The 21,453-nt window shown below is 42.3% G+C and overlaps 1 long non-coding RNA gene across 1 annotated transcript; it reads left to right on the forward strand.

The window, feature by feature from the left end:
• The first annotated feature begins 727 nt into the window (after positions 1-727).
• Positions 728-8,345, forward strand: LOC103921236. Its single transcript, XR_663846.1, has 2 exons — positions 728-804; positions 8,253-8,345. It is a non-coding gene; the product is annotated as an uncharacterized LOC103921236 (long non-coding RNA).
• The last annotated feature ends 13,108 nt before the right edge of the window (positions 8,346-21,453 follow it).

Raw genomic sequence — 21,453 nt, forward strand, 5'->3', positions numbered from 1 at the left:
TTTGCCCTAAAGTTTCAAACAAGACAAAGCAATGAACAAAGTGGACTTGAACAACTTTTAAACCTGCAGTACTTAGTGATATTATCCAAGCTAGCTGCCCTAAGTCTCAGGCCAAAGCTTATGCTCTGTGCAGAATATGCCCTTCCTGCAAGAAGGCATTTCAGAGTGCCTTCCAGTGGCTGCAATGGTGGCCAGGGGGAGAAATTTAGCATTCTCGCAAGCTGCAATTGTTCAAAGATTTTAAGGAAAGTGTATTCTTAACTGAAGAGGTAAACAGGTGCAAAAGTGCTTGCAGAAGGATGGGGCCCAAGAGGCAATGGATCCCTTCAGAGAGCCTAAACTAAGTTGTTAGATTTCTAAATGCTGCAGGAAGCTCAAAGCCCTGCAGCAAAGCAAGTGTGCTGACCTTACATGGCATCCCCAGAGCTGGAGTGGGGAGGTCATGTTGAGAGACTGAGAGGTCTGGCCTGTCCCTGGTCTTGCACAAGAGGCGAGAGCCAGATTTGCCACCACGTCCCTCGCCAACAGGCTTGCAGCCATGCGCAGTATCACTCCCTTTCCAGGACTGAGACCTTTGCTAGAGACAAGCAAAGGCTGTAAGGATTGCCGCTTGATCACAGAGCTGTAGCAAATAAGCAAGTTACTTATTTTTTTCCTTTAGTTTCTTTTAATCTGTAGAATTTATTATTTCTTTTTTTTTTTATTTTAGGGTATACTGTAGTGCAGCCAAAGGCTCTACCAAGGTGGAGAAAGCAAAACTGTGTTTTATTTCCTGAGGCTGATCAGCACAGAACAGATGGTTGGGTAAGAATTATTATGCCTGCCAGAAGGGGTTGGGCAGTGGTAAACACACAAATTTTGTATTATAGGTGAAGGGGGAATTCTGCAAATGTAGTTTGAGAAACATCTGCAGGAACCTGATAATAAAAGTTTATATTAATAAAGTCAATACAGGTGGGGTTTTGTTGGGTTCTTCCCCCCCACCCAAGACTTAGAGATATTGCAGCTTTATTACCAGATGCCTTCATAAATTTTAAAGTATTCATAATTACTAACTCAGATTCATGGGTCTGTATTTCATGAAATATTTTAATACAGCAAAAAATAACCTCACAGACATACCCAACACTGTTGCAATTTATACTGACAGCTAGAAGATCACATTCAGGCTAAAATTCAGCAACAATAGTTGAGATAACACCAGCCACCTCATGAACCACAGGAAAAATATTTCCTTTCTGCTAATAAAAAATTCAGTGGCATCATTCAAGGTAACCAAGATATGGATAATGCCAGAAAATATTAGCACTTGAATATACTTACTATTTCTGTTTTGAAATATGGTTTCCAGGAATGCAGATGCACCTTAACCATTACTGTTTTTGAAGAAAAACATCTTTGGAGGAAAGGAAGACCCTTGTAGAACATAGGGCGGCTCCTATTCAACATGGGCACAGTTCCACAAAAGCCATAGGGAAAAGCACAGGACTTAAAAGCACCACTTCTTTAAGATACTCTTGAAGCAGAGTTTAAATATTCTTTTTTTCCCCCTCTCTCATTATTTATTTTTAAAAGAGGGGACAAAAAGCTGTTTGTTAAATTAGATCATGAATGCTCTGAAGTAAGGCTCATCAGGGAAATATTGTTGTGCCAGAAAAGCAATACAGGTTACCCCGTGCAACAATGGTTTGAAATTAGGGGATGCATGTTCTCTTCTCCTGACTTGGACACAAGTTTTGTGTGTGACCTGAAGTAACTTCCTTGTTCCTTGCCTCATTTCACAGAAAAATAAATGCTGGTCCTTTGGAGATCTTGTAGTCAACCTCCTATTCAAAGCAAGGATAGCTTCAAAGTTTGACCAGGTTGTGCAGGGCTTGGTTTAGTTGAGTTTTGAAAGTTCCCAGGACTGAGAGCCCTCTGAGCACTTGTTCCAATGCTTAGGAAGTTCATCACAACAGAACCGGTTACCTCCAATCTTGTCCTTTTGCTCTGCACCCTTGAGAAAAGCCTGGCTGCATCTCCTCTGCAATACCCCCTCAGGCAGTGGAAGATGGCTATTAGGCCCCTTCCTTGACCTCTCTTCTTCAGGCTGAACTCTTTTCCCTCAGCCTCTCCCTGTACATCCCGTGCTACGGTCCCCTGACCACTTTAGCCAGACTCTGCTGGGCTCTTCCCTGTTTGTTGATCTCTCCCTTGAGCTGGCATGGGGAGGTTGGTATAAAACTGCACTTAGTAGTCTGCCAGCTCTACTGGGCTATGCAAGAGAATTTAAACTAGACAAACTTAGCAAGAGCCAAAAAAGTCTGAAGTCCTTGTAGGCAAAAGGCTCATTAAACATGCCCAATCACCACATTTGTTTGCCCCAAGTAGCACCCTCTCACATCCACGTAATTTAGTGGGTGTGATGAAAATCAGTCCGTTCTCCAAGCCTGAAGCTGCAAGGACACGTAACTTGCTGGTCAACTCTCAGAGCAACAGATCTGAACCTGCACTGGAAAAAGCAGTCTTAAACGTGATGCATTGAATTCAGGACCTGTTTAACAGAGCCTATTTATGATACAATGACCACCTCAGTCAATTCCTTTTTTGTCCCTGAATAAGATTTATTCAAGAGGCCCTTTAATAATAGATGGCAAGCACTGTGTTTAGAAAGTCCTCTTAACATCACTATCAACACGCCAGCTAAAGAACAGATGTAGTTATACCATTTTTGAACAGGAAACTTGCTTAGAGCTAATAAAATGGCAGGGGTTCATACAGGGCGGAAACAAATTTCCATCACTTGCGTAATTAGCCATACTCTGGACTTTGTGCAAAACACAGATATGTAAGCAGCAGTTTCTATGACTACCATCATTCTGCTCATTATCGCTGAAGGATTAGCCAAGGGATTCTCTTTAATAGGTGCTAAGAAGGGAAAGTCATGATGGTACACTACTACTTGGGATGTGATGGGTTTTAGAAGTACAATGAATCATTTTTCAAGAACACTGCTTTCACAACCCTCTGTATGTTGGCCAAGTATGTTTGTGCTTTTGGCTCACAACCTGTCATTTTAAAACCTGCAAAAAGCTTTCCAGAGAGCAAAAAGGGAGCAGAGTCCAGAGCTGCAGCCTAAAAATGGTTCAGTACGTTGTGTGCCTTCATTTCCCCCAGCCCTACTGCTCCAGCCACAGCACAGAAAGGAAAGATCAGCAAAATGAAGACTTAGTTCAAGGAGCTTTAATTTTAGTAAGTTTCAGGAGGTGGCTGGAGAGGACAGAAGAGACTTCCTTTAAGAATTAAAGCACCATGAAATTATGAATTTATCTCCACCAATTTTGCTTTTATGTCTGCATCTGTGACAAGAGGGAGTTGGTTCTAAGGTTCCAAGAGGATCATTCTCTGCAGAGCCGACTGAAAAAGGAGCTTCCCTCTCCCTGAGGAAACCCCTTGGGCTTCAAAGTGTGGTTTCATTCCAAAAACAGACTGAAAAGCAAATATCTTGGAAACTTTCACAGAAAGAGGGAACAATTTTGTTCCAATATTATTAAAAAGACTACTTGAGCACTTCTATAATTTTGGTTTTGATACAGAATTTTAGCAATCAGAACGTGATGTCCAAATATCCAGGGAAATTCAACAAATTTATGTGATAAGCCTCCTAGTGCAGTTTTTTCTCGAGTCCTGGTTTTGTGGCCAAAGCACCAGACAGACCTTGAAAGCATGGGTGAGCACTGAGCTGAACCTGAATTCTGGGTCAAACCCTGGGCGAGTCTTGGGTTCTCTGCGTAGCTGAACTTGAAGAGCTCAGAAGAAGCCCCTCCATCTTGCACCTAGGAGAGAATCATGGCAAATGGATGATAAGTACCAAATGCAAAGTGGTTCAGGACATGACTGCAGGCTTACCAGCGCAAGTAGAAAGAATGCGTGGCTTCTAGATGCTGCTCACTGTATACTCAAACTAAGGCTTATGTGACTTTTACTACCAGCATTGTACAACTGCTGCTAGAATGCCCATAGGCTTTTAAATGGGGTCTCAAAGGGAAACTAATGGCATTGCAAAGTACTGACAAGAAATTTTGGGTTCCTTCTCTTCTGTAATACAAGTAGGAATTCACAGGAGACTAACTCCTCTTAAACACCGACCAAAAAACCACCACACGACAAAACCCACAGATCCCAGAATATTAGTTAAGATTTTAACAACAGTTGTATATTTTGGAGAGTTTAGAAGTCCTGCAGGAACTTTGTAATGGCTTGAAACGTTTAGTTATACCTTACATAATTGGGCATTAAATACAGCTTTGTAGCAGCTACTTTAGTATAGTCACAGTGGCACTGTACTATAACAGCATTTAAATCTCATCAGAACGCAGCCCCGCTGTGCTCGAGACTTAACACTCTCAGCTCCCTGGGGAAAAATGTTTCCTCTTGCTCTGCGCACGTCAAGGCAGAAATGAATTTTTAAGGAAAGTCACTTTCTTCTAGGTTGTTACCGTGCAGAGAACAATAGAGTTTTCTTTTGTAAGGGAGCCCACACACACCAAACATTGATAGAAAGATACTGGCTGTGATGCAAGGCACAGTCTCCCAGTGTAACAAAAGAATATGCAAAACAAAGACCTCAAATCTCCAGTAACCTAGATGAGTAAATTAGTTAAAAGTTGTCACCTCTTAAATTTCCCTGTACCTATATATGAATTTGATGCTTACAATAATCAGTTCTGGAGGCCAAGAGATGGCCCTCGCTGCTGCAAAACCCAAATTTAGCACACGCAGTCTTCCTGGCAGCAACAGGCAGGAGAGCAGCAACACAGCAGCCATAGCTGTGAGAACGTATAATCCATGGAAAAGTGACTGCAACCACACACACTCCTAGCTTAAACTTCAGTTCTACACCTCTTCGCTTTTATGAGGAGATAGTTGTCTTCACACCTATTTCCCAACAGCAGTTCCTGTTATTATTTTCCTTTTTTTTTTTTTTAAATGTACTTTTAAGAAGCTTAGCTCACTATAGGCCCCCCACTGTGGGCAATAAAATATAGATTATCTCTCAAACAAGTTTAAGATGAGCGATGGATGGCAGATAAACCCGGAAGCAGATGAACCCAGTACCCTGGGTTCCTCTTGTGTCACTGTTAAATAGATGTGGAGAGTCATTGTGTTCCTCCCGTGGCAGGCTGCATCTCTAACAGGATAAACTTCAGCATGCTAATTGGCACAGAGTACAAATTGGCTGTTGGTGCATGCCTGCAGGTCCTGGGCAATAGGCTGAATGAAGCAAATCTGTGTAATTGCCCAAAGAGATTTGGACTGAAATCCTTAATCAGAGTTTTAATGACAGAACAAGAATTCTGCTTTCTATCATTATCAGTTTACCAGTTCTGTGTTGGCTTTTGCCTACAAGTATTGGAGATGCTCTTGGTTTGGTTTCTGTGGTACAATACCTAGGCCGTGCTTATGTCTAAATGGACCTTGCCCTTAGGGGAAGAAAGGTGGAGGAGCCAGAAACACAGCAGAAACACAGAGAGAAGGAGGAAACTCCACGGTGCTTTTGTGATATTTCAGAAAATCCTTCTGGCCAGTGGGAGCGGCAGGAGGGAAACCACAGGACAGGCAGGGACAAAGCCTTCAGTCCCCTGCTTCGGGGGAGCAAGAGACAGATACAGGCTCTGCCAAATCCAGAAGCAGAAGTGTCCTTTCGGTGGCTGAGTGGATGGATGATTGCAGCTAAGGCCAACGTGGTACTTGCAGCTAAATACCTCAGCACGTTGCCCCCACTTGCTGGGTCTGCACACGCAGCAGACGGATGGACACTCCAGCCACCTCTTTTAGGGTTTCTTCTGGGTGCTGTAGAAAGGGGCATTTTGGAAATAGAAGCTTCTCAACATGAGCAAAGTCTCCATTTGCCTTCCCAAATCCTTTCCTTTCTGTAAAGCCATGCTTTAGAGGAACAGTAGTATATAACCTGACCAAGGTCACATGGCCATGCTGGAACCCCAGTTTTACGACTCTGCTTTATGTTGTAGCAAAACAGTATGGTTCAGCTCACATTGGATAAACAAGACTTGTGGCCTATATGCACACCAGAAAATAGCCATCTAATTCCCTAGCTGTTCTTTCTTCCTCCTCACTAATACATTTTTGGGGAAAAGATTTAAGGCCCATTGGGTTTGTATTCCCCTGCAATGAAGTTTGGCTGTCTTGTTTGAAGAAGCTTATTCTCCCGAGTCGCTAACACCATTCATTACATTCCCTTGGATCTACAGCACTTCAGAGAACATTGCTGTAGTGCCGGACACAATACCTGAAGACACATATCTCTCCTCACACTCCTGCTCTCTCCTTTTCACTGACAGCAGACTATGCAACAGCATATATACTTGCTTGCCAGTGCCAATGTTATCACACTCTGAAGCTACTGTGAAATACTTTAAGGAACATCTTGCTTTACATCAGGCTGGCCTTGGGTAGGAAGGTAACTTGTTCCCCAATGCCTAGAACCAGTAGCAACTCTTACAAATGCAGCCTTCACACACACACACATACAATGTGGCCATTTTTTTCCCCATAAACGGAGAATCTATTTTCAAGGCAGAGGGTCTCAAGACATTGTTAGTGACTAATGAATCTATCACAATACTCTAGGCAATGCTAGGCCAGACAATGACAAAATGGACCCTTTTAACCACCATTTTGGACCTTATTTTCTGTATATTATAAAAGAAAACTCTCGCACATTTTTTGTCTTTCAGGAAGACAGATTGTGACAAATTGGAGTCCCTCTGTTGAATACATTACTGAAAGCTGATGGATTAGTTCTAATACTGATTAGCTCAATACAAATAAGTGCAATTATTATGTTTTTTATAATTTTATGGACATCTCCTGGCATATCTGGGATGACAAAATAGACTTCATCCTCTTTAGTGTAAGTTTATAGGTAAGAACAGATGTCAGGTAGTTTTAAACAACATTCATTGATAAGCGTAAACTAATCAGACAGAAAGAGACAAAGGACAAAGTTTTCTTATGTGTTTCTTCTTAGTAAAGCACCCCAGGATTATGAAAGACAAATCAAACAAAGAGTTCAGTAAATGTCCCTTTCCATTTCAGACATCTACCACTTCCCTTTTTAACAACAATAAATATTTATATTCATCAGAGAAAGAAGCAAAAACATCATGCATGCATTTTCCTTAAATGCCTTCCTAGAAGTGACCACAAGTCATTTTGAAACCAACAAGCTGAGAGAAGTTGCTAACAGTTGAGCATCTCCTGTGATGAAGCAAGGTTATTCACCACGGGATACCAAAGAGCAAGGCCAGGTGAACCGGATGAACACAGTGCAGCCAGGAACAGAAGAGATGGTGTGCATGAAATCTAGTTTAAAATGAAGAAAACATGCATTTAGGAGGCTGACAAAAAAATATTGGAGGAATGCTGGCCCGTACTCACCAGCTATCCACACCATCCACAGGCAAGCGGCGCAGAGAGGGCAAGCACAGCACCAGAGGAGGAGAGGCCACGCGTGGTCACTCCACCAGCAAACACCCGAGCGCTTGCCCATGCTGTCTTTGCAGCGTGACCCCACACCAGGCAGAGCACGTGGCAGTGCCCAGACAGCCCGACTGCGTGAAGCTGCCCCGGCCACACACCCTGGCAGGGCTCCCTGCACCCAGGTTTGGGGTCCCCCTCCACTGCTGACAGGCCCAATGGGGAAAGATGGCACTGAGCAGAAACCGCTACTTTTTACTAGACATTTGTCCCCCTACTAGGGTCAGCAACGTGGAGGGAAGGAATAGTGGAAAGGCTGAACTCAAGACTGTAAGTGCACTTATTTAGGCTGACAACAACATGACGTATTTGAGCAGCTGGCTGGAGTTTCTCAAAAGAAAAGTAACTTTGAGCAGTCACGGAGGCGGTAGAGGAAAGACTAGATGTTCTCCTGTAGCTAGTAAGCCTTACTCTGATCCTAGTTCACTTGATTTGTTTCCAGATACATGCACACTTCTCTACACCCTTCCCCCACAAATATTATCAGTGTTTCCATAAAAAAAATTCTTAAAGAGAACAGAGGTTTAAAAAATTTATTTTTTTAAAGTTCCTCCTACCCTGAAGAAAAAGATTGATTGTCATCTCTTGATCTCCCCGCTTTTTAAAAAATTTGCATTTCAAAGAATAAGCCAGAGAGAAAGAACAGAATCCACAGTAGCATCAGCTTAACTAAAACGATTTTTGAATATTCATTTTCCCTCTTCTCTCCATAGGAAGACTAGTACTGCTATAGCAGTTGCGTGATGCACATGCTGAGGAGAGGAGCTCTGTTGAACTCTAATTTCAAGTAAAAGAGCATCTATTGCATTTTTGTGCTTGTTAACATAATTATAATTCAATATTTGCATTTCAATAACGCCTAAGCAATCCCACTGAGATTCATTCTCCTACACAACATACAAACATGTTGACATGACCCCAAAAAGGGCTGGATGGTTGCCAGTCCCACCTCACAGAAAGCACGTGTGATTTAAAGGCTTAATCTACAACATTTTTGTCAAGACTTGTACATCTACCACTGGTGCAAAGTCCTGAACTAGGAAAGGTGAAATGAACAGAAACAAGAGCTTTAACATGTGTTTTTCTATTGTGCTCACACAACAGACTCTGCAGTTAGGTCCCTGCAGCTATCAGCTGAAGCCAGTGCGGTTCAATACAGAGCACACGTGGATCCAGGCACCAGCCCGAAGCCCACTCAAGCAGATACAAGCACTACCGTTTTGGCTAAAGTGCACCATCTCCTTCTGTGCTCACAAACAAGCCAGCAATTGCTAATGCTTCTTTCACTCCTCTTTCATCCCCTGTCCTACCTTCCTCTCTCTCTAGAAATTTCACCTTCTTAATGTTTGAGTTTATAGCATGTCTAAAGAGGCAAAACACCAAACCATAAACAGTAACTGTTTCTATCATAGGAAACAACTTATTCTTAGGAAAGGAGAAAAACTTAAATAAGTTACCTTACCCTTTGATGAGATGCCCAGCTCAGAAGATATTACTTGATACTTCACGTGCAAATATGGTATTTTTCATCCATTACACTATTGTACCAGAAGACCTTTCAGAACTTTGGGTGATTAAAAAAAGCTGTGGACATGGCCTGTGTTTACACATACTGACACACAGCTTCATGTGCATGTATAAATATACACAAACATACACACCCTCTTGAGGAATTTTATATCCAGAGGATTGAATTCAGGCTTTGAGAGCCTAAAACAATCAGCAGAAAAACAGTCACAAAAAACCTCAGCAGGGGAACACTGGGGGAGTTGCCCAACTGACCTCGTACCTTCCCCTGGGATGCATGGGAGACTGGAACTCCATCTCAGTAAATCCCACCAGCTTCAGTGAAGCACAGAAAACCTCTCAATGTGCACAGACAGAAGGACTTACAGAGTACTAGAGCCGAGCACCCCAAGCCACAGCCCAGCAAGACTGGCATGCATACCTTGACTCTCAAGCTGAACGCAGCACACCCTGAGCAACATAATTGTCAGCTGCATCAGCCCTGCCTGCCACCAACAGATCCATGGGCCATGAAGCCCAACCTCGTTTCAATTAGATTAATTAATTACTACTTTGCAGCACCTTCCCCTTAGCTGGACCCTGCTGTTGCTAGATTACTTCACACTGACTAGAAAGAAAATCTGTGCTGCAAAGAAATCTGCGTGAAAGCATTTGTATTTACACTGAATGGCAATAGCAAAACAGACAAAAAAAAATTACCTTTCCAGCAGCTGAAGAATTGCACAGTGTTATGCAGGGGTGCTGTCCCACGGTTTGGCTCAGCTGGAAGCACAGGAGAAAAGTACCAGCCCGTTTCAGGGACCACAAAGTTACCCCACAGTTAACACTCGTATTAGTTCCTACTGCATTCAGCAAGACCTTTCAAGCTCCAGCTAGTGATGAAATCTGAGTCTTGGAAAACTCACCTTTATTAGCTGTGTGGCAGCGGGGACAGGTGCTTTGCAAGCCACGGGCTGCCTTTGGCACAAAGTGGGTGAGATGGCCCTCCATCAGCGCAGGGCTGAGCCTGCCCCTGGCCCTGGCAGTCTGCTGCAGCCCTGCCAGGGCTCCGCGGCAGGTTTCGTGATGCAAGAGTACAGGTGGGTTTGCTAGGGATGAAATGGGGGCCAGCTGGAGTCCAGGGCTCCCCACTCAGGGGCAGGCGTCTGGACATCCAAGCACCCAAATCTATTCTCCCTTCCCTGCAAACTGCCAGGAACAAGGCGGGGGCGGCCCTGGGAGCAGCTCAGCTCCCCCCTCCCCACTCACTACCTGAAACGACAACCCTGTTGCCAGTCCCGTTTTCAATGTCCCCATCCATTGGTCTATCAATGGGGGGCCCAGCACGGTGGTCAGTGTTGGCAGCAAGGCCACCGCCTGCCTTTTCCTGTGACTGGCACAAGCTCCTGCAGACTCAATGTGACATGAACCCAGAGGTTTCTTTTATCCAGGGGCTGAAGGAGTGGAAGGAGTCGGTCTCTCCTCCTCAAGCTTGACTGCAGTATTTCTAGTAATACCTCTCACCTCTGGCCGAGTTCTTAAAATCACTTTTCTTAAAATGAAGGGGTGTCCTTTAATACTCTTCTGCTTCGTCACTTTGAAATAATATTATCAGGTGGTTTAGAAAACAAATATGCCCAAAGTTGGGTTTTTTTGCAATAGGAAAACACCCACAGATGGTTTCTTACATCGGCCTTCGTCATGCACCATGAAAGCCAGTGAAATATTTGCTGCTTCTTAGCGCCCTTTTCAGGGTCAGAGTTTTACCTGGAGCCGGGAAGATTCTAATTTTGCCTTTTGACCTCATTTCAATCAGCTTTGGGTGGCAGAAGGCACACGTTATATCATTAGACAGCAAGATTCCCCTTTTAACAAAATAAAACCGTCAATACATTAAGCACAATGTTTGCATCAGCTGGTCGGCCTACTCCGTTTAACAGCACTCACGTTCCCCCTGTAGAGCACTAGCTGGCCTCTGGCAGAGCAGGCTTGGGAAGAACCTTTCTTGGTTTGTTTAGTGTAAGGTCTTTTATCGTGGGGACAGAACAGGGGCCTGTTGAGGACAGCTGGCCTAACCTGGCTTGGGAATCTTTGCCTTTCAAGCCTGTTAGTAAAAAGTGGTGATTCTTTAAGTCCTTAGGTAGTCAGTCAAAAAGCACAGCGTCTGAAATCATTCTGCAGGAAAAGGTGAACATTTTAGAAGATAGCAATAAATATATTGCAGAATCACTGGAAAGAGAATCCGAATCTCATGATCATTTAAATAAGATGTTTCCCATCACGCTGACAGCCACAGAGATAAAGGGAGGCAGAAGAAAGTGTTACAGGTCTCTATAATGTTCCTGTCAGCCATGGAGTTTAATTTGATCTTTTTATTTATTTGCACCTGAAGAAAATCAAATTCTATAATTTTCTCCCTTCGTCCGAGATGAATAAACTGCATTTTCCCAAAGAGATGGCAATCAAATGTCAATCACGGTGACAGTTGCCAGCCCTAGTAGTCCTTAAACAAATTAATTCCATTAATATCTAATGATTCTCTGTTGTGAAAATGCACCACCACTATTTAGATTCTGTGCACCTGACAGAAGATACAGGCTTTTGAAGCTGTCATGAATACTATTGCAAAGCAGCAAGTAGGAGTACCAGTTTCATCTGAACAAAGGTTCTTGTTAAAAACAAACTTAATAAAAAACACACAGTGTTGCTTTTGTTCATTTGACAAGCAAACAGCATTTCTCAGATTTCAGCACTTTGTCAGCCTTTGGGTAATGAGTATTCCTCCTTCATGTCATTTCTTTCTCCTGTCACATCTGTGGAGACAGCTGATCCTTCCACACCTTCTCACGTTAGCTGCCAGCAGCCCTCCAAAGGTCCCCATTAAGGGCACTCCAGCCTCACGCTGCTCATTGACTGGTCATAGCTAGGGGTTCACAGAATGTTTCTCTCCGGTTCTCTATTACAACACAGAAAGTGCTGTAACTTACAAAGAAGCCTTGTAGACAAGCTGTATTTCTTTTTATGGTTTTCATCTTATGCAGTTAGTCACATGCTGCTGAATCCATTCTCCCCATTGTACAGCTCTGTAACCTATTAAACCATTTTCCTCTAGTGCACGCACACTGCACTCCTAACTATTTTGTACACCACTGGCTTTAACTAAACAATACAAGAATTGTTTTTACACAAACATAGTGGCACCGTGACACCGGCAGAAACAAGTTTCGGAAATACTCTCTTCCAAAAGAAAGGAAACTGCTGGAAGTTCAGTAACAAAAAAGCCCTTTTAATGTTTTACAGCTATGTATTTGTGACTAAATTAAGTCAGATGTGACAGATTCCTTAATCATGTATCAGAGATTCATGGTGAGACCAGACGGCTAAAGGGACAGGCTTTTCCATGGGAAAGGTTGTCAAGCTGTTGGCTCCAGAGAATGAAAACACTCAATGAGAACAGCCTGTGAAGAATGAAACTGAAAAACAGAGTTACCACAGAGCAGACAACTTCAGAAGACTCCTCACAAAGCCAGTTCCTAGGAATTGTGAAAGAAAAAAAGCGCAGAAGACATGGAAGCGTGAATATCTCCAGCATTTGGAAAACATGGGAAGAAAATTTATAATTTTGCACGTTTGGAACCATGCATAGTGAGGACCACCCAGCAAATGCACTGACGCTGTATAACAGGAGGCAGCACAGGTGGCAGGGCAGACTTCTATGGGGGGACCTTGTCTGCAAGAGCTGAAAGATCCAGATTAACTCTTTCCTAAGAAGCGAATTAGATCCAGATGAGCCCAGGTCCTGAAAAAAATAGAATTTAGAGGAAAAAACAAGAAGACTGAGAATGGATATGAAGGATCTAATCTCTACTATGGGAAATATTTGATTTTGAATTGAACACCCCCCCCCAAAAAAAAAATCACAGCTCAAAAGAAAAATTTGTTATATCTGGGAACAAAGAGCTAATAACAGATTTATTTATTTTTTAAAAAAAAACAGTGCTTAGATCTGGACTTGATTTAGAGAATGTACAGTAGTAAAAAAAAGTACACAAAATTAATCCTCAGATATCTTTAATGGGACAGGTAGACCAAGCAGCCAACGTTGCAGTTTACACAGTGCTGATGAGCCATACAGTAACAGTTGAAAAAGGCCAGTTTTCTCAAAGTGTAATTCTTCTCTATGTATGCAGTATCGTCACTGCCAATTTTTGCCAGAACTGGTCTCCACTGCATATGCCTCTGTGCCTGTGTGCACTAACACTCTATTTCAGTAAGTATTCTGGGGGCATACGTCACTGACACCCAAAGTTCATCGTATTCCTGCACATTCACTGTGCCTTATGTTGCTTTTTGAGGTGTCTGTAGAAAACTTGCTCTGTCTTTTGGTGTAAAAGCATGCGAGGATGATAGCTTCATTTTAAGCCTTTTAAAGCAGAGAAGTCCCTTCTCGGGAGGATGTTCCAGCTCCTTTTCTCTGTACAAGAACATGGAGATGAGCATGGGCTGACAAGACTGAACAAAAATGCTCCTGCAGAGTTTGCTATGCCTGCATGCCTCTACATTAGTTATATCTTATTATCAGTCTTTCTCCTAACAATATTATTTATATAACCTTCAGGTTGTCTCTCAAATTTCAGTTCTGCTCCTTGAGCCCTGTCAAATGCTTTCTGCAGCCTTTCGTTCTGATCTGTCCTTGTCCTCTCAGGACGCTGTCAATAGATAATTTGCCCTGTATTCCTTCAGGAATCTGCGATAGTTTAACTTTGGGTGTCAGTGACATATGCCCCCAGAATACTTACTGAAATAGAGCGTTAGTGCACACAGGCACAGAGGCATATGCAGTGGAGACCAGTTCTGGCAAAAATTGGCAGTGACGATACTGCATACATAGAGAAGAATTACACTTTGAGAAAACTGGCCTTTTTCAACTGTTACTGTATGGCTCATCAGCACTGTGTAAACTGCAACGTTGGCTGCTGGTGGCAGATGTGCTCCTAAGAGCACCTGATCAATCTGCTCGAGAACCATACGAAAAATGACACAAGGCATGCAACTTCCGTGTGTAAGAATTAACTAATCACAGAAACAATGTAGAGTGTATTTACAGAAGTGATAATAAAAGATGAGATGGTTGCAGAAAGTCATTAAAGCTTATTCTCTTGGGTGGCTGTGGAATTATATACCAAGCCTACATTACCAATGCAAATTACCATGGCTTTCTGTAATTGCTGGCTTGCTATTTATGGGCAAGAGAAAAGTGCTGTCAGAGGCACCACAGCCTGACCTGCCTCTAAGGACACACAAAGGTCACAGTGGTATGCAAAACACAAAAGAAAAATCACGTGAGCTACTGTACTGACCAGTACTCGGTTTTCTCTGTCAACCCATGTGAAACTTCACCATAGGAAAAAATATAAGACATACTAGGACCATGGTCTAACAGCAGCACTTGCATCTTCTTCCTTCTAGAAATAAGGATATGGAAGAAGAATCCATTTTCTTGAATATCTCCACAAAATGAAGCAAATCTGAAAGCCTTGCAGAAACCCTCAAAGGAGTGCAAAGCACCAGCAATCGAGAGAGAGAAAAAAACGCCTCTTTGAGAGGAGCCAGGACATACAGCGCACCTGCAAGGCATAATGAGTGCTGATAAGCAGCCTGTACAGCTGAATGAGTTTTGCAACACAATAGTAACATTAGATAATTTTCTGTTGGTAGAATGGAAAAGAAGTAAAGAAAAGGAATGTTTGCTTCAAGAGGAGTCAAAGTTTAGAAGACAGACCTGATCTGAACTAGTTAGGCCAGGAGATGAAGGCACTGAGAAAAAGTAAGTGGTTTGAGCACTCGGTTTCCTCAAAAAGACCCTTGCTAAGTTCTTTTCTCCTATAAACTGTATTTAAAGTCTCCTCCTTGAACCTTGCTCCCAAAGTCATATAAAAGAAGTTGAAGTAAACCTGTGTTCCAGATGGGGGCTTCGGCAAGATGACCTCTTTCTCCTTCACTAAAGTAAGAGAAAGTCTTCACCAAAAGCAATTTATGTGAAAGAGGGTAATTCTGCCATTTTCCTCTTTCTTTTTGGTTCTTCAAACAAAAATACTTAGGATTTAATATTCCCGTCCATATTTAAAAGCCTTTTACTACCCTTAAGCATAATCCTGGTTCTCTTTAAATCAAAGGAAACTAATTGGAAAATTGAGATAATTAAACCTCACAGCATCTCCTCAAGCCATTCTTAATCTCTGGAGGATGCAGCTAAGGCTCAAGGAACTTGCCCAAGACTAGAGCTTCACTCTTTAGGAGACCCAGTCTGCACTGCATACTTCCCTGCTTAAACTTGGAAGCTTGCTCCCCGTTCGCTGCTGCAGCTAGTTAACGTCACTACCCAATCCTGTATATAGCAAAGGTGAAAATCAGTAACGATCTACATGTGCTGCCTCAGCCAGTTCTGGATGATCAGGAGTGTGCAGGAAATCACACTTTTCATTACGTTAATTGGTAAATGTCCTGGGGAAGAATTAGGGAAGAGATGGAAGAGTTTGCAAAGCACGTGGCAGAGTCTAATCAGAGGAGAAGGGTCTCTTCCTTACACAAAGAAATAACTTATTGCTTGTATTCCACGCGATACCCCTCTGCCTGCCATGGTTTCATCTGCTACCTGCCCGTTTATCAATGAACGCCAACCCCTCCACCACCACAAATTTTAACAAATCTTCCAGCTAACCCAAGTCTCTTAAGCAACGCTAGAAGTTGTGTTAATTGGAACAGCATACGTTGGTGACATCTAGTGGGCACGAGCAACTTAACAACAGTCAAGCCAGCTTCTGAATAATTCAGCACGTGAAAATAATTTTTGACCTACACTGTATCTACAAAATTTTGCCTTCGATCACTTGAGCTTAATTTCTGCATTGGCTTGAGATCAAATGTCATAAATTTGAACCCAAACCTAACATCTTACAGTGTTAAGCTCCTTCAGATATCCAACAGTATTCCAGAGATAGCCATCCATTACTTGCTTTCTCTCCTTTTTCACACCAGGACATGTTGCTAACAAGTCCTCCTGATGACCTTTTAAAAGTACAGACAATCTACTATGTCGCAGGTGTTTTTAAAATAACAGGCTCTTTGGGAAGAAAAAAAGTCTGAGACATTGTCAAAGACCATTGATTTTTTTGCCATGAAATTATACTATTTGCAGGTCCTTCCACCTTGTGCCTGTAGAAACAGACTGAAGTGGGCCAAGCCCCTTGAGATGAGAAATAATACCAGTAAGCAATTTAGCTCATCATTTGAATGGGTGCTTGTCCCACAGGATGGGTTTTTGCAAGTGTTTAGGCTTAACAACATCCGAGAAATGAAGCTGCGCAGTTTATTTGCTATGCTAGTCCTTTTTTTTTTTTTTTTTTTCAAGTGATGAATTGGAGTACCTGTAGAGGACCCATCCTGGTGGCAAGGACCCAGGGCAATTTCTCTGTCAGGAGCGCTGCCCTGCCAGCTCTAGCTGCTGTCTTCCAGCCTCTCCCCACTCGCTTCCCTTTGGAGAGGAGGAGGCTCTCCAACCAAACTGGCGGACTGAAAAGGAGTAGCCAGATGCTGGAAGGAAAAGTGTCTCACTTTAGCTTGGACAAGAGAGATAGAAAGTGGGTAGAGTTAATGTTTTCTTATCACTTCTTCTCAAGATTCAAGTCCCAGCTTCTTTTTACATCTACACAGCGCTACCAAGACTGCCAGGCTTTTAACCTTAATTATTAGTCTCATATTCCCAGAGCTTAAGCACAGGACTGAAGCTTTAAGTAAGCTAGAGACCTTTATACAGAGACAAAAGATGCTTAAAGGCACTTTTTGGAGCTGCAAGGCTACATTTATAGCAGTTTTATGCTTTTTCTATTAATTCTTTTTTATTTTAGAAAAAGAATATCTTTAATTCACTGAGATGAAGCTTAAAAGTATTTTCAAACAAGAATTTCCACACTAATTCATCCCCAGAAGCATTTATGCAACATACGCTTAGGGACTGGTATCTTATACTTTAGTGAACTTCTTCTCAAGAGGATTATTTGTACAGAGGCACTTTGAAAATGTTTTAAAATGGAATTAAAGCAGGAAAACAGAAAAAACCAGGCGTCCCCTCCTACTTGTAGCCTCAGACCCCCTATTCAAAACAAGGGTAGTGATATTATACATCCACCATGCTGACAGAATACAGTTCCCCTCGGTCATGGTCCAGGGAAAGAAGCTGGACCCTTCACCCAGGCACATGTGTGGCTCCTATTTCCCTCCACTCCAGAGTCAGGCCCCTGGGTCCCCTGCAGCAGCACCACCCCCATGAGCCATCCCTTTCTATACAGTCAGCAGATGATCTTTCAGCTTCTGGTCTGTATCGTTAGGGCTTCACCTCCTCGTATGGGAACTGCATCGAGTCAACCTTCATTTCTTGCCCAGCCAATTTATTTGCAATACACTCCCACTCTGTACAGTCCCAGGGAAGAGACCCTGAACCAATGCTGCGGAATTTCTCTTTCACAGTCATCCTACAGCCTCCCCTCAAACCACAAAGGCACCGGTTCAGCCAGCTGTGATTGCAGCGAAGGAAGCATCAAGGAAACTCGGATATGATTACCCCCAGGTAATCCTATGATACCATGCTGCAGGAGCAGGAAGACACCCCTGTGAGCTTTGAATAACAAATGAAAAAAACATTTTTGAGTCAATTAGTTCTACTATATTTGTAATGCAATCCTAGTTTGCTTAGTTGTCCCACTTGCAAAGGTGGGTTAATTAATAATCCTGCTGTATTGCTGCATACACATCATCGTGCCTATTAATCATGCTGGGTAAAGGAATTCTGGTTTTCTTTAACTGCTTTTGGTTTCACTACATCATTGTATGCAATTCTTAATAAATGACTTTTTTATCAGGATTCTTACCTTACAGTTAAATGCTCAAATAGCTAATTACCCGGAGCATAAGGTTCAACATTCTACAGTGAAGCTTATTTGCAAGATGATCCTTACTTTTCCAAGTGCAAAGACAACCCTTTTCCTCCACCGGCGTTGCTGTTCCCAACTTCATCACTGTGAGCAGCAGAGGAATTTGGCATTGTCCACATCCCCATGATTACTGCCAGAATAAGGAGTCTAACTGGGTTTGCTAATTGAGGGGGTTAAAGTTCAATTTTCCCCCTAATCCGCAGGGACAAGCAGGTGTTGAATATTTATATCTGTATAGAAAACAGCTCCAGTCTGTTGCTATACCCACTATCAGTATGGGGCAGGGGGAAGAGGAGGCAGCATTTACCTCTGTTTGCTGCCTTGGGTACCAAAAGATGGCAGCATTTTAAATAGCCATCATAAAAAGCTGCTGAAGGGAGAGGATTGATTTTGGTATTTCAGCTCTCAGTTAAGGGAAGCAGATGCACACACTAACTTTGCAGGAGCAGAGCACATGCAGTTCTTAGAGCTGTAAGTTCTTCAAAAGACCTATTGCTTTCAGCTGGTCTTATTCAAAAGGGCAGAGCTGATAAGCAGAGTAAGAACGTGATCAAGGCTTGCGAGACTGATTTTGGACCCTGTCCTAACAGAGGTTCCAGTGATGCTGGGCAAGTTACACCTTCCAGTTTTCCCCACCCGGAGGGGTTGGAGACACACTTAGGTTGGCAATCTTTCTCCTCTGCTTTTTGCAGTCAATTTTTTACTTGTTAGCAGGTTATTTGCCACATCTTAAAGAGAGAGTGCGTGTCTGCCCTTATTGGTTATTCTCCATTGAAATATAGGCATCTTCCATTCAGCTTTGTCCACAGGTCTACAAGACAGAAACTATGCTGGAGGGTGGGTTTTTCGGTTGGGTTTTTTTTTCCCCACAGCAAAGCCCCAGCATTTCTACATCCCAGCAACTGCAGTTGTCGTAATTTGGACAGTCTCCAAGGTTCACCAAAGAAAGCAGATTAATCTTGATTTCCTCTTTAGTCTCCCAGCAAGTTAATCTACTGCATAAAGTGCCACTGGGCAAACTTCATCTCTGGTAGCTGGTTTTAAGACCATGAGTTTATAAAATATCATTTTTCATTTACTATTTCTCATCAACTCATCACATGATGATTCAAATTACATCTGAAAGTTGATTATAGTAGGTCTTATGAAAACTAGCATACTTGTCAGTCAAACTGAGCACATCTAGCATACTAAAGAGTGAGCAACTGAAGCATCATAAATCCAGAAAAATCTTAGGCTTCCATGACACCTTGCAAAAGGCATTTATAACATTGTTTAAAATCCTAAGACAAATGTACAAGGCTGAGGGCACAGAGGAACAACAGTTATTGCTGAAATGCAATCAGTTGTACCTTGCAATATAATGGCTCAGCTATCAACTCTCTATAGTAGGTCAGAGTAAGAAGAGTAGAATCTGGTTTTGTGACCAGTAGGGAATTAAAAGTACACTGGAGTCTGGCCAGGATTTTAGTGCTGTGTTTCTACCCTTAAGAGAAAGAGGTTAAGAAACTGGTTTTTAGTTTCTTAACTAAAATATCTTATCCAAAATATGTTCTCTTGAAGTAGAAGATTCCTCTTAGGAATTATTCAGTCTTGTGTGAAAAGACTCAGAGCTTTTGACATGTAGCCACTTCAAGCTTTTGTGTGATGAACTTCACTTCAAAATATCCCATTAATAGGAAAATCACTTGTAGTGTAAGAAATCCAAGGTGATACATGAAGCTCAAGTAAAGGTGTCCCTTTAGGACACCTCTAGCTTAATAAAGAGGCTTATAATTTCTCAGTGATAGGAGATCTTTGGGATCCCAGAGATAAACCAAGGATAAACCAGTTATCAAAAATACACTTTGACAAAAAGTTTTGGCTTTGACAGTTTTGCTTTTCTTTTGTCAAAAAAAGTATTATTGAAAAGTCCCAACCAGCTCTGCTTCTAAAACTAAAAGCAATATATCATTGAAACAAAAGGGACTGGCTGTGATTTCCTATAGGTCCCTGGTTGCTTGCAAACGTCCCACCATTTGCGTACAAACACCGCTGGCAGGTTACAGCCACAGTAACACTGAAGGCTGCATGCTCAAGTAAAGATAACAAAAAGGTGACTATTGATCAGTAGAGACTTTGCAGAAAACACCTCCTCAGCTCTTCTAGGTGGTTAGCTTTAAAGGCAGAGAACTGCATTTTTGGCTTGTTTAAAGAACTGACTCTTGGTGCTGCCATGCAGTTTTTCCATCAACCGCTTTCCTCCGGAATTTGAATCTGGAGGCTTTAAACCACACACTCTTTCAACCTTATTGACTTCTCATGTCTCATATTCATACCCTTAAAGCATTCAGATAGATATTGTGGTGGTGAATGCTGGTACTGTTTCTCCCACTAGCTGTGCAATGTACTACTGCACAATCTGTATTTTAGGGAGATGAGATTTACAGTATAGCTTTAGACATTCAATTTCTGCAGCTCAGTTACAAGCCAACGTTTCTATACAATCAACTGAGCCTCTAGAGACCCATTCAGAGCTCGCTCTTCTTCCAGTTCACAGCAGGTACTTATTTCTGTATAGAGTCAGATGCCTAAATGTAGATGACGGAGTAATTCTTCTCTGTCATCCTTATGTTTCACAGTAATTTATTAAATCCTATCTCCAAGGTAAAGATGGAGCAGTTCCGAGAGAATGCTACTGTGAAGAGCATGAGGAACTTTTCCTGACATTTGGGCCAATAAGCTGTAACATCATTCTTCTTTAGGGAATATTTGCATATTTGCTGCCCCAACATAAATGGGGAGCAATCAGGTAATGCAACTTTACAAGAGTAGTATTAAGCAGCAGTTGTTGAATTATAGAGTCCTTTTATTCAGACAAAAGAAAATACCTAGTATCCTGATGAATTTAGGGTGGGGGAGAACAATGTAGCAGCATTTGTTGTATGAAACAGGAAATCAGTGCTAAGTTTTAATAGCTTTGACCAATCATTAGAATCTTTAAAAAACCAAAACATTAAACTTTGTGTAATTATTTCCCTAATGTGGCAATTACTGGTTAAGTCATTGCAGCCAGTTGTTATTGGAATTATTCCTTACCAAAGTTAAACTTTAACTTGCAAGGAACCTGTGCTTTGAAAGAAAAGTGTGTACAGCTGCAGGGTATTCAGTTCCCAGGCTAAGAGTTAGAGCTCCTCTTTGTGTGTAAAGTTAATGCCTTAACTCTGCTGTAGCTGTTGTTTACTGCTGAAACATGGTGCCTTTGATCGCAGCTCTCAGTGCTTTACAGAGGATGAAATCATTGTGCTCGTCTTACAGACCAGAGCTACGGTGTAAGCTACAAAGAAGTGACTTGCCTAAGATCAAATGCCAAACTTCTCCTGGAACCAGGGTCTGATCTCCAGTTTGTACTGCCTGTAGCTGCCACTTTCCTGCTGCA

Source organism: Pygoscelis adeliae, unplaced genomic scaffold (genome assembly GCF_000699105.1).
Source record: "Pygoscelis adeliae isolate BGI_AS28 unplaced genomic scaffold, ASM69910v1 Scaffold77, whole genome shotgun sequence".
Lineage (NCBI taxonomy): Eukaryota > Metazoa > Chordata > Aves > Sphenisciformes > Spheniscidae > Pygoscelis > Pygoscelis adeliae.